The sequence below is a fragment of the Tamandua tetradactyla genome, chromosome 2, assembly GCF_023851605.1.
Source record: "Tamandua tetradactyla isolate mTamTet1 chromosome 2, mTamTet1.pri, whole genome shotgun sequence".
Taxonomy (NCBI): domain Eukaryota; kingdom Metazoa; phylum Chordata; class Mammalia; order Pilosa; family Myrmecophagidae; genus Tamandua; species Tamandua tetradactyla.
This window is the reverse complement of record NC_135328.1, coordinates 206,516,042-206,532,512: the sequence shown is the minus strand read 5'-3', so window position 1 is coordinate 206,532,512 and position 16,471 is coordinate 206,516,042. Positions and strand designations below refer to the sequence as shown.

The 16,471-nt window shown below is 46.1% G+C and overlaps 1 protein-coding gene across 9 annotated transcripts in view; it reads right to left on the bottom strand.

The window, feature by feature from the left end:
- TMCO4 (transmembrane and coiled-coil domains 4) overlaps window positions 1-9,710 on the bottom strand; it is a 134,501-nt gene extending 124,791 nt beyond the window's left edge. The window contains exons 1-4 of one of the 9 annotated variants that reach the window (XR_013171219.1): window positions 9,640-9,677; window positions 6,859-6,901; window positions 1,832-1,929; window positions 1,658-1,734 (exon numbers count right to left, since the gene is read on the bottom strand). The gene's annotated coding sequence lies outside the window, so the exon portion shown is untranslated. Of the gene's footprint in view, window positions 1-1,657; window positions 1,735-1,831; window positions 1,992-2,161; window positions 4,256-6,858; window positions 9,400-9,639 lie in introns of those variants that run through there. The other 8 variants (XM_077151042.1, XM_077151047.1, XM_077151049.1 and 5 more) reach the window with 8 other exon arrangements.
- Between the last annotated feature and the right edge of the window lie 6,761 nt (window positions 9,711-16,471).

Here is a 16,471-nt window from a genome sequence, read left to right as displayed (position 1 = left end):
GACTGGCCCAGATCCCAGGCTTCCCCTGGACCTTCCCTTCCCCAACCTCCATGGTGGTGGACAAAGAGGACACAGCACAAACCATGGGCTTAAGGCAGTGCCAAGCACAGCTCCCATCCATGGCATCAGCAGGTTCAGCAATTTTCATTCCATTTTATCAACCTCATGTACCATTTGGAGGCTGCAGAAATTGCAACTATTACCCAGACAAGACCCGGATGGTTTTTCTTGGGCTGGTATCGGGGGAATCTCACACGAGTTCTTAGTTCAAGGATAAACAGCCTTCTAATCAGAGAAACATGAATTGGCTTGCCTCTAACCACAAGGGAGAGGGTATATACTTTGTGTACAAAAAGCTAGGCTCAGACCAGATTCATTCAAGAAGAAACAAACTTTGTTTTATTTTTATAATAAGTATTCCTATTTAAAATAACACAATTCTAAATTTATTTGTTTATCTGTATGTAAATAGAATGTAAGCTGCTCAGGGCAGGTCCCTCATTGTTTTCCCAGTGCTATCTCCCTAGCATTTGGAGCAGGCCCTGGAAGACTGCAGACAGTCAACAAATACTTGTTGAATGAATGAAAGGTCTATGATGTATATATATGATGATGTCCTATTCTAGGCCTCGGGACAGAACAGGGAACAAAAGTGACAATCTCCCTGCTCTCAAAGACCTTCCGTTCTGGTGGGAGATGGGCAATAGTAAACCAATACACACTGGTGACAATCATTTACATAACCTGGGCAAGTCACACAGCAGGTAATGGGGGAATCAAGATTCATACCCAGGAGATCTGACTTCAGGATCCATGCCCTTGAATGGCCCACCAAACAAATAAGTAAATTTGGTCAGGGAGTGACTGAGCTAGGAATATCGATTGGGGAGGATGAAGGGGATATGAGGTGCTGGGGTGTGTGTGGGGGGTGACTACTGTATGCAGATGGAAGGTGCCACTTGCGCAGAGGCCTGCAGGAAGCAAGGGAGACAGCCATGCGGATGGACGGGAGAGGGCATTCTAGAGGAGAAGGTGCAGAGGTAGAGCGAGACAAGTAAATGGACGACAACAAGCCAGCAGATAAATCTGTGATGGGCGAAACACGGGATATAGGACATAAAGAGGGGCATCAAACCTTGGAGAGGGAGACACCCATGCTGAGACCTGAAGAATAAATGTTAGTCCACCAGGGGTAAAGTATTCCAGGCAGGGGAGACAGGCTCTGCCAAGGCCCAGAGGGGGAAGAGAAAAGGTGATTTCGAAGAACCAGAAAGATGTTCAGAGCAGCCAGGGTTTAGGCACGGGGTGACTGTGGGGGAGGGGGAGAGACAGGGAAGAAATGAGCTGGAGAGGAATCCGCCAGGGGTTAGACCCAGCAGGGCCAAGTTCATCTCCCCCAGGAGTTTAGACTTAATTGTAAAAGATTTTTGGCCACTGCAGGGAGCTGACTGAAGGGTCCATGGGGCCCTCTGTACTAATTTTGCCCCTTCCTGTGAGTTATAATTATATTAAAAAAAAATTTTTTTAAAGAAAAAACAATGGGAAGTCTCTATAGAATTTTAAAGACTTTTTCTTAAGGTCTAATTAAATAATAAATATTCACCTCCACCCGAAATTAATCAGTTAATTAATTTAATAAACATGCATCGGCACTTACTACATGCCAGGTGCTGTGCTACTTGCTGGGACAGAGGTCTCTAAAACACAATGATCCCCCATCATGGAGATTATAGTCTAGTGAGGGAGACAGACAAGAAATAAACTCATAAATAAAGAAATTTTAAATAATGATGAGGGCTCTGAAGAAAGTGAAACCTTAAAGAATACTCACCCAGATTTCGAGAAACAACGTGGGTGTCCCCTCTTTCCAAATCTGAAGACAGGCTGTCCAACTTCCTAAAGGTTCTTCAGAGAATTATGCACATAACCCTGAAGGAGCAAACCAGAAAAACCAGCTGGTGCGGCCACTGGGTGTGGAATCTGGAGGAGGCCTGTGGGAGAGAAGGGTCCAGCCAGCGAGAGGCTCAGGGTGGGCCCTGCTGGAGACTGGCACACCTCTGGGCCCTACCTGGGATGCCTTTCTCAGCGGGGCATGGAGCAGCGGCCACTGTGCACTGGCATGGGCCAGGCAGAGCCCTGGTGCTCTAGTGGATTGTCTCACCTCATGTCCCTATGCTATTCCTTTGTTCCCTGAGCTGTCGTTACTGCGTCCAGCCTCTTGGGCAGCCTGGGCAGGAGGGCAGGCCCTATATCTCCTCCACATCTGTATCCTTGCTGCAAAGGGGAAAATACACCCCCTTTGCACATGCACAAATGAACAGTCTAATTTTTAGGCTTAAGCCAGGGCTAGATTTTCCTGGTGATTTCCCTCCCCAAAGGCACATCTGTCCTCACAGTCCAAGTGAACATCAAATGGGGAAGGGAGATGGAAGAAGGGCCAAGGATCTAGAATTACCCAAGGATGTCCCAGGACCCCAAACACGAGGTTCCCCCCAAACCTCAAATAATCGGAACTTCACCTCACAGTCATTTTTCAATGCCAGGGAACAAGAATATCATTTTCAGCCTTGTTAAGCCTCAATAAGGTTTTCAGTAAGTGATCATGCTTCCCTGCCTCATGTTACCTTTCTTACGGGGCCTGAGACTATGCCTGGATTTACCATGCCTGTGAATTAGGATACTCACACTACCTATGAGTCCAACAGGCTTAAAAAGATTCAGAAAAGAAAAACAGTTGGAAGAAGATCCCCCTCAATTATCTCTGAAAGGGGAGATATCAGAAACTTCTCTCTAATTTCCAAATTTTCTAGGAGCACATATTCCTTTAGAAATTTGAAGAAAAGTTATTTTGCATATGTCTCTATCTGTAGAGAGGATGATGACAATGGCTGCGTCCTTTTTTTTTAATTTTTATTAATAAAACCAATCAACATACAACATGAACATTCTTAACATATGGACATTCCATACTTGGTGTGCAATCAATGGCTCACAGTATCATCACATACTTGTATATTCATCACCATGATCATTTCTCAGAACACTTACATCCAGAAAAAGAAATTAAAAGTAATGTTCCAGAACATTATTCCAGAAAAAGAAATAAAAAGTAAAATGAAAAAATGCATACATACCATACCTCTTACCCCTCCTTCTCATTGACCACTAGTATTTCCCTCTACCCAATTTATTTTAATATTTGTTCCCCCAATTATTTATTTATTTCTAATCCATATTTTTTACTCATCTGCCCATACCACAGATAGGAGGAGCATCAGAACAAGGATTTCACAATCACACAGTTACTTTGCAAAAGCTATATCATTATACAATTGTTTTCAAGAAACATGGCTACTGGAACACAGCTCTACAGTTTCAGGCAGTTCCCTCTAGCCTCTCTAATACACCTTAAACTAAAAAGGGGATATCTATACATTGAGTAAGAATAACCTCCAGGATAACCTCTTGACTCTATTTTAAATCTCTCAGCCACTGACACTTTATTTTGTCTAATTTCTCTCTTCCCCCTTTTATGTGAGAAGGTTTTCTCAATCCCTTGATGCTGAGTCCCAGCTCATTCTAGGATTTCTGTCTCACGTTGCCAAGGAGGTTTACATCCTGGGAGTCATGTCGCATGTAGACAGGGGAAGGGCAGTGAGTTTGCGTGTCATGTTGGCTGAGAGAGAGAGACCACATCTGAGCAACAAAAGAGGTTCTCTGGTGGTGACTCTTAGGCCTAATTTTAAGTAGGCTTAGTCTATCTTTTGCAGGGTTAAGTTTCATATGAACAAACCCCAAGATCGAGGGTTCAGTCTATTGATTTTGTTGTCCTCACTGCTTGTGAGAATATCAGGCCTTCTCCAAATGGGGAAGCCGAATTTTCCCTTTTTCTCACCATTCCCCCAAGGGGACTTTGTAAATACTTTTTTATTCACTGTTCAAATCACTCTGCGATTTATCAGGGCATCACTCTGGACAAACCTACTCATGTCCTACTCAAGGTTCCATGCACTTATGGTGCTCAATTAAGATGTCTATATAAGTTATATAGGAGATGCAGTAGTCAAAATATAAATTTTGTACCAAATAAACATTTTTTGCTTTAGTCTCACACATAAGTTAAAGTTTTAAAATATGAATTACCATCTATTTTCAACATCCTACAATATTGACATCCCTTTGTTCTTCCTCATACAAAAACATTTTTTAATTTGTACATTTAGTCATTATCATTGCACACTCTAGGCATTCCTAGATTATACCATCTCAGTCTTTATCATCTAGCTTTCCTTCTGATTTCATTTGTGCCCCCAGCCCTCCTCTCTGTATCATTCTCACATTCAGCTTCATTCCGTGTACTAACATTATGGTATTACAGTTAGGTAGTGTGGTATCCATTTCTGAATTTTTACAATCAGTCCTGTTGCACAATCTGTATCCCTTCAGCTTCAATTACCCAATATCTACCCTACTTCTATCTCCTGATGGTCTTTATGCTTAACCGAAATTTTCCAAGTTCATTCATTAATGTCAGTTCATATCAGTGAAACTGTACAGTATTTGTACTTTTGTTTCTGGCTAATCTCACTCAGCATAATGTCCTCAAGGTTCATCCATGTTGTTACATACTTCATAACTTTATTCAGTCTTACTGTTTCATAATATTCCATCCACTTGTATATACCAGTTTGTTTAGAATGGCTATCTCTTGAATTCTAGATGATTTTAAATTTTTTATATAGTTTTTTAATTTTTAATAATGAATATATATTGATTTGAAGTTCAGAAAAAAATAAATAAGCTTTAAAATTATAAACTGGCATGCTAGAGCTGGTTCACATCAGCTCAGGAAAATCAGTTCAGTGTATCTCTTCCTAACTCTGCATTCAGGGGCACTGGAAACACAAAATTAGCTGCAGTAGGACTATTTATACCACAGAAATTGGCAAATGCCTGGGATGCTCTTTCCCATTTAGGCCTTTGCTCAAATCTTACACCTCAATAAATCTCTCTGCACCCCCCACTTTCCTTTCCCAACCTCCCATCACTGTCTCACCTACTATATCATTTACGTGTTTGTATTTATTGCTTATTGTCTATTTCTCTCTGCCCACATGTAAGAAAAGCAGGCACTTGTAAGCATCTGTTGAATGAGTGGTGGTTTCCACTTGAGATAAATCAAGACGCAAATTTGTCTGGGAAGGAAGGAAGACAAACTAGAAAAGTATGTCATTATTTATTTGACTCAATGGTTTTAAAACTGTTCTACAAGGTCTAGGGACTTGGAGATACAGTGGGAAGTTCTCAGTACCCCACCTTCAAATTCTCACAGTAATTGTAAGCCATGTGCCAATCTTTTCCATGTTCTGTCTCATTTCCTCCCAACAATCCTACAGGGTGGCTGCTGTTAGCTCCATTTTACAGATGGAGACAGAGAGGCCTTGAGAGATCATGGTCAACATTACTGGAGCAGAATGTGGGATTTATCCATTCATCTGTCAATGGACACTTGGGTTGCTTCCATCTTTCAGCTATTGTGAATAATGCTGCTATGAACATCGGGGTGGTAATGTGGGATTTAAATTTGGGCCTGGGTCTTTGCCCAAAGCCATCCTTCTTAATTATCATGTTACACTTCTTCTCTTTAGTTTGGTTTATACTGAGTTGGAGATAGGATTTCAACATAATTCAAAAATCACCAAATTAGATGAATCTCATTGGTTCCTGTCTGTCCACAGGCCAACATCCAACCTCTTACCAGCCCAAGGACCTCTGGAATGGGCCTAACCTGCCTTTCCAACTTTATTTCCCTTGACTCCCCTTCTTAGCCAGTCCTCAGACAAAACCAACCACCTACTGCTTCCAGCTTGCCCTGGGATTCCTACCTCAAGCCTTAGCTGGTCTCTCAGTCTGGGATCTTTTCTCACCATGTCCAAACAGTGCCATTTTTCAAATAATAAAATACATATAATAAAATCATTATTTTTTTAGATAGTAAAAACAGCTAAGATTTCCTGGGGGCTAACTCCCATGGTCCCATTTCATCTTCACAACCACCTTTGAGGTAGAGACTATCACCATACCCATTTTGCAGATGGAAAAACTGAGCAGAGGTGAGGGTCATACAGTTAAGAAGGGAACAGTGCCAGGAAGTACCCTCAGGCCTGCCTGACTCTAAAGCCAGAGCTCTTCTTCACTTCACCAAAGTCCTACACGGGATGCCATGAAGCCTTCTTGGGTTTCTCTAGGTAAGATGGAGAAATCTGCCTGTCCCCTATGAGCCCCACAGACGTGGCCTGGACTGCCCACAGCCCCTCAGGTACAAAGGCCTGTGCTCCTGACTAGGTGGGTCAGGAGAGATGGTGATGCTCAGGGCACCTGCACTCCCCCCAGCAGCACTCCCCAGTTGTTCATTCAGGTATAAAACAGAAAGCCCAAGCCCTCAAGACTTTTCTTCCACAAATTTATCCCCATCTGACAATGTATGACAGGTTTCTTTGTTTATGGTCTGTCTCCCTCACCGAAGAAAGCTCCATGAGGGCAGTAACTTTTGTGTCGTGCTCCCCAATATATTCTAGAACAGTCCCTGGCAGTGCAGGCTCTCAAATCCTGGGTACTCAATGAAGGAATGAATGATGACTATCTACCCTCACCAATGAGACATGACTTTATTATTTTTGTGACGAAGGACAAGTTTTATATAAAGTGAGGTCCCCATTTTTGCTCAAGAGGTTCTCCCTGCAGGTAGATTTCATTACCGAGCACCTACTAAGCAAACTCAGACCCAGTCCTAGAAGCCATGCGGGTTACAGTCAGGATGCTGTACAGGGCATTGGAATAAAATAACTGCCAACGTACCTGGGGAGGCTGGGTCATCGGGGGCATCTGGAATGCATCTGCTCTAAGATATAAAGGATGAGGAGGTGTTAACTAAGAAAAGGGAGGGGAGGCAGGAACAGTCTAAAAGAGCATGTGCAGAGGCCCTGAGGAGGAGGCCCTGAAGATGGAGAGATGAAAGAAGGCCAGTGTGCCTGGAGCACAGAGGGCTATTGAGAGAGCAGCTGGCTTGAAGAGTTGGTCAGGCGTAGGTGGGGCCCAAAATGCAGGGCCCAGACCACGCTGGGCCCCTATGGTCCCTGTTAAAGGTTTTTGTTCTTTATCCTAAGAAAATGGGAAGCTGCAGCAGGGTTCCAAGCAGAAGGTGGTGCAGCGAATGGGTCCACTGCCAAGCGGAAGGCAGATAAATGGAAAGTGGACTGGATTGCCCCTCCAGCCTCCTTCTGCACACTTGAACATATTCAAGGAAGCGAGGTTCCTATATTCTCACCCGTAGCCCCATTTTGTAACATACGGTAGTGTTTACAAAACATACAGGCCATAAAAAGACCTGATGTTAATCCACTTAACATTTCTCAGGTTCTACATTTGCAGGCCTGGGCAGCTAGTTTGGTTTTTCTAGCCTGGAGTGGTACCAGTGGAACTGCAGAGACGGTTTCAGGCATACTGGAAATTCCCCAGGCTCCAACCTTCACAAGAGCCAAACCCTGAGCTACAGCAATCTAATCAATCAACTTGTGCCCATTCCAACTGCTCCTTCAGCCTCAGGCCTACAAAGTAAAAAGCTTCCCAGTGTGTCAGACACTTTGCAAGCTTCAGCTCCTTCAATCCTTATGACAACACTAGCAGACAGGTAGTTTATAAATGAAGAAACTGAGGCACAGAGGGTTCACAGAACTTGCCCAAGATCACAGTCAGGAAGCAGTGAAGCTAGAGCCTAAGGGTACATCCATTAGTCTGATGCTGCACGTTATACTGTAAGAATTGCAAAAACTGTACTGCTGACTATGACTCGAACATTCCATTTCTTGAGCCAGGAGGGCGACTGAGCCTCTACACTGGGAACTCAACCACCCCAGTCGGTTTCTAAGATTTATTGGCTAGGAGCAGGAACAGGTTATCAAAAGAGACACTGGAGCCTCTAAATGAATAAGTCCTAATAAATACACCCTTGTGTATGCCTGATTTGGCAAGGCCCCTGATATAGGCCACACTTTGGAGAATGCCTTACTATGTATGAAGCATTGACATTGCCTCATCAATGCTATGAGCTACTACAATCCCCATTGTTATGATAAAAAACCAGAGGCCCAGAGAGGTTGAATGACCTACCAAAAGTCACACAGCTAGTACGTGGCAGTGCCAGGTTTCCAATTCGGGTCTGAGGAGAGTTCAGGGCTTCCTTTCGACCACTCTCTACCCACCTAAACTACTCCTCCAACCTCCAGAGTCCCTGGAGAGAGGGGCAGGAAAGACTGGCAGAAACATTTCAAGTGTAGCCCACGAGGGGCCATAGGCTCAGGGGGTTTGAGGCTGTCCTAACACCACATCCCATGATTTGGCATTTTCATTTCCCTCTGTTGACAATGTGCAAGATTCCAAAGGTCCTCCCCCTCTGCCCAGCCCTCCTTCTCCAGACTGAAGGGCACAGTGTGTTAATTCCACTTTCTGGGGTGTACTCCCCCCAACCCCCAAGGGCAAGACTTGCCTTATTCACTGCTGTATCCTCAGTGCCTAAACAGTGCACACTCTGGCACTCAGTAGGTGCTCAGTAAATATCTGTTGAATGGATGAAGGGATGTCCCAAAGTAAAAAGGGTGGGTGGTGGGGCCTACATTTCCTGCAGTGAAACGAATGGAGGAAAAATTAACTTGAGGTGCTGACTCCTACACTGTACTAGGCAGCAGGCAGTCTCTAGCCCACCCCAGCTTTCTAGCCTCAGTCTGCCCCTAACTCCCTGAGTGGCCCCAGTCAAGGGACATTGTGAATGCCTACCCAGTGCTGGGCAGTGGGCCAGGCTTTGAGGTCTGTTAGTTCAGGTGCTAATCCTGGTCTTGTCGGTCCTAGCACTGTGGTCTTTGGCAAATCACTTTACCTCTCTGAGCCTGTTTATCTAACTGTGAAATCCACCCAAAAGGTAGTTGGATTAATTCCTCCCATAACAAGGTGAGGAAACTCGACCTACCAGTAAAAGGAAGGGACTTTTCTCTTGAAGATTCCCACGGCCCCCCGGAACTCTCAGTTTGGGTCTGCAAAGGGGGTAAAGGGTGCCCGGTGGTCTTTCCTCGTGGCTGACAGGCCCGTAGAGGAGCCACGGGCGATAAGGGGCTCGTGACCCCGGGTGACCTTGGGCAAACCCTTCCCCTCCCTGCCAGGCCAACTTCTTCACTTGGGAAGGGAGCAACTGTGACCTCTAAGGGCTCAGAGGTGTGAGCAGGAAGGCAGGAACACCTGGGTGCTCCTCCGGGCCTCAGTTTCCCCATCAGCCACCCTACACGATTTCTAGGGGCACTTCCGGTTCTCAAAACCAAACCTCTAAGCAGCCTAAACTCCAGGGCAGGTTGTGGCCGGTGGGGAAGTGGCGGGGCGGGGGGGGGGTGTGTGTGTAGTGCGGGGAAGGGGCCTCTTCCTGGTATGTCCGGCGCCTGGTGTGTGAGGGGCGGGGAGCGGGGTGAAGACGCGGGGCAGAGGCCGTGGGGTGGGGGGCGTGGAGTGGGCGGCCACGAGGTCCTCGGCCGGGCTGAGCGCCTCCCTGCGTCCCGGGAGCCCCGACCGGCAGCCCCTGGACTCCGACCCGCTTACCTGAGGCGGCGGCCAAGGCGGCCCCGGCTTCTCCCGCGCGGCCCTGCCCCCGCCTCCCGCGCCGGGTCCGGCCGCCCCGCGCTGCTCCCGCCCGTGCAGCCGGCCCGAGCGCGCCTGCTCCCGGTCTGCGCGCCGCCGTGCGTCGGCGGGGGGCGCTGAGGCGCGGGGCCTGCCCCGGCGCGCGAGCTGCGAGTCCCGGCCCGGCTCTCCCCGCCGCCACCCGCCGCCGCGGCCTCAGGAAGTGACGGGCACCTCGCGGCGCGAAACTCTGTGCGTGGGTCCGCCCGTCCTCCACGGAGCTGCAAGACTTCGGGGCGCCAGAGGAGGGACCCTTCCGGGTTCGCCTCGGCGGGAACTCCGCGAAGGGCTCAGGTCCGAGAGCCGAGGGCAGGAAAACGCCTGGATGGAAAGCTTCAAAAAATCTCTCCAGTAGTTAAAGGACGAGCCGCGGGAAAACTCTTACCGCGTGTAAAACAACACTTTAAACTTTACAACGTAACGAGATCCCCCTGATTTCTTCTGTTTCTCTCATGCTAACTTTCGTGCAGTCTCAAGGCCTTTGCACTTGACTTTCTCTCCGGTGCCTGAGACTCTCTTCTCCAGACCTTCCTTTTCCCCTGACGTCTCCCCGCTTTTCATTCTGACACCTGTCTCCCGACCACTCATTATATTGCCACTGAACAAATAATTATTGAATACTTCTAGGTGCTGGCTCTAAGTGCTGGGGAATCACACACCAGGCTTTCTGCCTGCCCGGTTTTACATTAATTGTAGTATTTATAATGCTGTAATTATTTTGTTCCCTTGACTGTTTATCACTTTGCCTCCGGAGAGTGGCTTGTATTCTGCTGCCTTGATCTCTGCTCTGTGCCCAGCCCTGGGAATGTGCCTGGCACCTGGTAAGTGCTCAGAATCATTTAATGGATGAATGAATGGATCTTATTGCCCAGCAACTCTGTGAATTCACATCAAGCCCATTCTACAGGTGAGGAAACTGAGGCTCAGGTCCGGGCTATGCAGCAGTCACAGAGCTAATGAGTGCCAGAGCTCAAGCCTGAGTCATCTATGACAGCAAAGGCTGTTACTCTTTCTCCCGGTGGAGGTGGCCCAGTACCATAAATGGAAAAAGCAATGGGCAGGGGTCGGAGACCAACATACCAGTCCAGCGCCTGTGACTCATACCCTAGTGGAACACTCTGGGCCTTCATCTCCTCATCTATCCATTGGCCAGTCAGGACCAGGAAGAGCAGCTCTATTACTTATAGGGTTGTTGTGAGGGTTAAATAGGTGTGCACCCAGCAGGGGCATAAGGGGTTATATCCAAGCACGTGGCCCTTGTCAAGGTAATGTTAAAAACCACTGGAAGAAGATGCCAACAGCAAACATCCCATCAGTCCTCCTGTGCCCAGAGTTCTGTGTGCCTCTTCCGACCAGATTGGCTCTGAAGCACCAGGCAACACTCTGCACAACAGCTCTGTCCTGTCCTTAACTCAGTCAGGGACCCTGGGTTGAACACACTCACCTCCAGACACTGGATCCAGTTATAGCTGTGCCCACCACTTACTGCACCCCACTCCACACAGGACTTAATCTCATAGTCAAGGCCACAGGTAGGAAAGGTGGAGAATATGTGTTTCCCCCTTTTGGTATGTGCCCTTGAGGTTTTTGAGGTTTGGTATTGGACACTGAAGAATTGCTCGGTTTCCTTATGTGTAAAATGATCATTCACGGGTTGTTGTGGGGACTGAAGGAGAAGATACAGGTAAAGTACTTTGAGCAGTCTGGTGCACTGGCTCAATAAGTGTTATCAGCTGTTATTCTCAGTAAAAGACGAGGAAAGACTTTGATCACTTCCAATAAGAGGTCTTTTATCAACTCCCACAAGGGAAATTTACGGGAGTTGTATTGCAAAGGGAAGCCTTTTAATATCCATTAACTAGTTCGACAAATATTTATTGCGTAGCTGGTGGGGGTTTTAGGCATTGTGGATTCAGCAGTGGAAAGAACCAATGGGTTTCCAGCAAAGTTCTGGAGCTTACATTATTAAGCTGGGGGTGCAGAGACAGGCAATAAACAACCTGATATTAATATGTAGTAAGTGTTATAAAGAAAAAAGCAAAGCAGGGTGAAGGGAACCCAGGGAGGGGGTGCTATTGTAGATGGAATGACCATGGAAGGCCTGCTGGTAACATTTGAGTTGAGGGGCCGCCATCGGGTTAAGGGGGCAGAGCACTCTGGCCAGATGACTCAGCAACTCAACCCCCCCTTATGGAGGGGTGTGTTGTTGGCACGTTCAAGGAACAGGGTGGAGGCTGGAGCAGAGAGAGTTGAGGTAGGCTGGTTGATGAGATGAGATCCAGGGGGTAATGGGGGCTTTTAAAAATGCTATTGCTTGGACCAGATTTAGCAATAAAAACACTGGATTCTTGGTTAAATTTGAATTCATTGAAACAATAAATACCTTTATAATATTATATTTGGGGCATACTCTTATGAGAAAATTATTGTTTCTTGAAATCTAACCAGGTGTTCTGTTTTTTGATCTGGTAACTCTACTTGGGCTCCACCCCAGAGATTCTTGGTCCTGTCCATCTGCCTTAAGGGCCAGACAGTGGTATGGTTCTCAAGCTCACCAGGTATTTCAGTGTCAAAGAGCAGGAACTACAGGTGTAGGACTTTGGATTTTATTCTGCATGAGATGGAAAGTTGTAGGAGCATTTTCGTCAGAAAAGTGACATGATCTTACCTTTTAAAAGGCTCCTATTGGCTACTGTGTGGAGAACAGATCACAGAGAGACAAGAGTGGACAAGATTGAAAACTGTCACAATAGTCCAGGCTGGCGAAGGGGCCTGTATTTGTTGAGTATCTAGTATGGGCTAGGCACAATAAAATTAGCATGGAGGCATAGGTTACTATGTTCTGCCCCAGACCTATTCAATTTAGAATTTCGAGGTGGGGCAGGGTGGAGTCTAGGAATTTGTATTTTTACCAAACTCTCCTGGTGATTCTGGTGATCAGTCAGGTTTGGCATTACCAAATTATAGAATTCAATTCTCTTAGAAATTATAGAAATAACAGTGAATACTTGTGGCTGCTTCTTGGTGCTTTCCATCCATGCTTTCTATCATTTATTCTTATGTAGCTCCATTTTATACACTATTAGCTCCATTTTACAGAGGAAGGAACTGAGGCTCATGGAGGTTAATTAACTTGGCCAGGGTCACCAATCTACAAGACGTCAGAGCCAAAATTTGAACCTAATTCTGTTATCCTGCCCTTCCCCAGACCTAAATGTTGATACAGGTTCAAACATATTTAGATAAACTACAGGTTTTGATTCCTTTTAGGAGAAAACACCTTTGCCGTATCCCATTTGTGGCTGACCCTGTAAGACCAAAGTGGGGCCTGGCCTGGCCTGGATGTTTGTTGAATAAAAACAGAGTTCTGGGGCAATGTTATTGAAGGCAGCGCCACATCTCTTCCCATCAAGTATCCTCATGATGCTATAGTACTGAACTTGAGACTCAGTGATCCAGAAGGTCGTTTATAACCACTTCTTCTGTGTTAGTGACGCTTAGAAATAAACAGCACTCCCATAGGGAGGGACTGGACACACCCGCAAAGGGAAGCTAGGGTGGAGGGTGCTGCAGATGGCTTGTACCAGGGATGTTACATTGCTGAGCAACCTCTTGTTTGTTGGCCTCTTTGACCCAAAGAACCCACTGGAACTGCCTAAGTTAAACAGTAGGTGTTTGGAGTCAAAGCACTTAGGTTAAATTTCTTCCCCCTTGTTCTTGTGGATTAGGTAATAATCTTGCAGTGGCCTGCCGAACAGTATTTCCTTATTTCTCGTGAACAGTCTTATGGAACGACCTCTGCCTGTTTCTTGTCTAAGAATGCCCTCTGGTTTGGTATTTTCCAGTGTTGGGGACCTACCTCACTGGTGGTATATAGGATACCTTTAGCTGGCACATGAACTGGCATTAAATCACCTTGAATCACACAGTCAGAAAGTTACTCCCTCTCCATTTCCTTAATCCTTATTCTGTGGCAAACATGGTGTGATGCTATTGCATCTAGAAAGCTCTTTGAACATTTGCTAATTTTCTTTTTAATGAAGGGAAAACAGGCCTCAACTCAGAGCCTTCAGCTATCCAGAATATTGAGTTAGAATTTGATCATTCTTTTGTTTATTTATTGAAGAGACTTCTTATTTTGGAAGGATTTTAGATTGTCAGAAAAATTGCAACTATAGCGTAGAGTTCCCATATACCCTTTGCCCTGTTTCGCCTAATGTTACCATCTTATAATTGTTAAACTAAGAAACCAATATTGGTATGTTACTATGAACTAAAGTACAGACTTTAGTCACCAGTGTTTCCACTAAAGTCCTTTTACTGTTCCAGAACCCAATCCAGGATCCCACATTGCTTTTGGTATTATTTGTTTGTTTTTATTTATCTTCAATATTGATTTCATTTTACATATTTTTATTACTTATAATGGCACATGATACTGGCTTTTAATTTATGGCAATGATATATTTACTTTTAAAAAATTAAGCAAAGAAAAGTAAGATAATTTTGGGAAAAAAACCAGTAATAGTGAAAGTGGTAAACAGGGTGAAAAATTGAGACGGTGGTCTTCCAGCCAGACTGGTTTCTCTCATTAGTCACCAGGTAGAATGCATGCTTTTGATGGGATGGCTGCTGCTGTATCAAACACATTTCCAATATAGTGGTCTAAAAATGACACTGGTGATTTATGGAACATAAAATCCCCATGTAGGTGGCTCCAGAGTTGGTTCAATACCTCGATGATGTCAGCAAAGACATAAGCTCATTCCATCTTTCATCATCTTTAGCAGGTTGGCTGTTGTCCTTCACTGTGTTATCCTTTTGTCCAGAGCTGTCTGTCTCAGCTCCAAGCATCATATTCTTCAGCAGTTGGGCTCAAAAGCAGGAAAGGAGAGAAAAAGGGGCTCTCCTCATGAGCTTTTGTTCATGGGCTTCTCTCCCATGGTCAGGGTAGAAAATATTTCCCAGAAGCCTCCAGCTAGGATAGTATGTCTGGATCACACGGTCCCCTCAGGCTGCAAGGGAGTCTGGGAAAGCAAGGATCTGACAAATGGGATTGGCTCAGACTCCACATCCAGGTAGAATATGCCTATCCTAACGCTTGCTGAGCTTAGAGTACAAAAGGTTAAATAAAACGTGTCCTAACCTCCTATTCTGACAGATGTACCTTCAGAATGATCTAGAAGATCAAGTTTGAAGTTAGAATCCTTGGACTCCTTGGAGTTCCATGCCAGGGTGTGTTGTACCTGGCCCAATGCCCAGTGCCCAGTTCCCATTCCCAGGTCCATTCCCTACCATGGGGCCTCACACACAGGCGTGTAGTCACTCCAGCTCGTATAGCCAAACTCTATCCAACACTTCCACAAACAGCCAGCCCTCGGCCAGTCCTCAAACCCAGCATGTATGTATTGGCTGCAACCTTGGAAGAATGAGGTGGGAAGAGGCTTACTTATGCAGGCTGGAAGTGGTTTGGGGGTTGTTTTGGTAGGGGATTTTGAAATACCAGGTACACCCAGAGGGTAGTCTTGGGGGATACAGTCGCTTGTCCTTGCAGACTTATCTCTCCATTGGGGTGGGTGTGGCTGGAGGAGGGCCAGGATGGGGGCCAGAGCAGGGACTCCTCTTGCCAGTATTGGTTAGGCTCATTGCTGCACAGGCAAAATCAGGTTTCTCCTAAGGCAGAAGGTAGAATGGCGTTGAGCAGGCAGTACCCTGTGTGTGCCACAGTGTCTGCCAGGGATTTTATGTCTTTTTTGACCCTTGTCTCCTGAAAACTTAACCCAAAGCCGGGTACATGGTAAATGCTCAATAAATTGAATGAATGAGTGAACGAATGAATGAATATCACTATTAGTACCCCTTGGAACTGTTTTGCATCCCCATCACACAGGGGTGGATACTATTGGAAGCCAGAGTCTAGACAGGAAGCATCGAGGAGGTTTGTTTGGTATCCATGGCAGAACAGAGCAAACAGCCCGGAATTCTCAGCCTCTGCTCCCTTGAGCCTCCACTCTCCTTTACGTTCTCCTCCAGTGGATCTTTTTCATGCACACAGCCACAGGCCCCTTGCTTAAGCTGACAAGGGTCTGCCAGTGAAGACTGCTGCAATTTCTGAGTTTCAAGATGCCAGGGAACTCTGACTATACCCACGCCAGGCCCCTCCACATGTGGCAGTGGACCTTCCCCACCTGGCAGGCAGTACCCTTCATGATCGGGCCCAGCCTGCCCCTCATGCTCTCCCTGGCAACCTCCCTACTCAGGCAGGTTGACTTTCTGCTCCCAAACATGCTGTTTACTTTCCAGTCTCCATGCTTTGCTCACACTATTCCTAGAATTCCCTCCTTGACCCCATTCTGGCTATTCAAATCAAACAAATGGGATTGATTCAGACTCCTCATCCAGATAGAATAGGCCTATCTTAATGTTTGCAGAGTTCAGGGCAAGAGTACAAAATGTTAAATAAAATATATCCTAACCTAACTGGCCCTGTCAGTTCCCCTATCCTTCATGACCACCCTGACTGCCCAAACCACATTTGCCATGTCTTCCCTAGAGATTCACACACACTGTGTCCTACCCCGAGATGTATTTTCATTGAACATTCAACAGAGGCTTTTAGGCCCCACCATGCTGCAGGTCCTGTTCTGGGGAAAGGATGGGGAGGTATCTTCAAAAAGTGGGCTATCAGGAAATGACGAGTGATCTCATGGACAGGCAGGAGAGAATGGCTAACAGCCGGGCCTCATCAAGACTG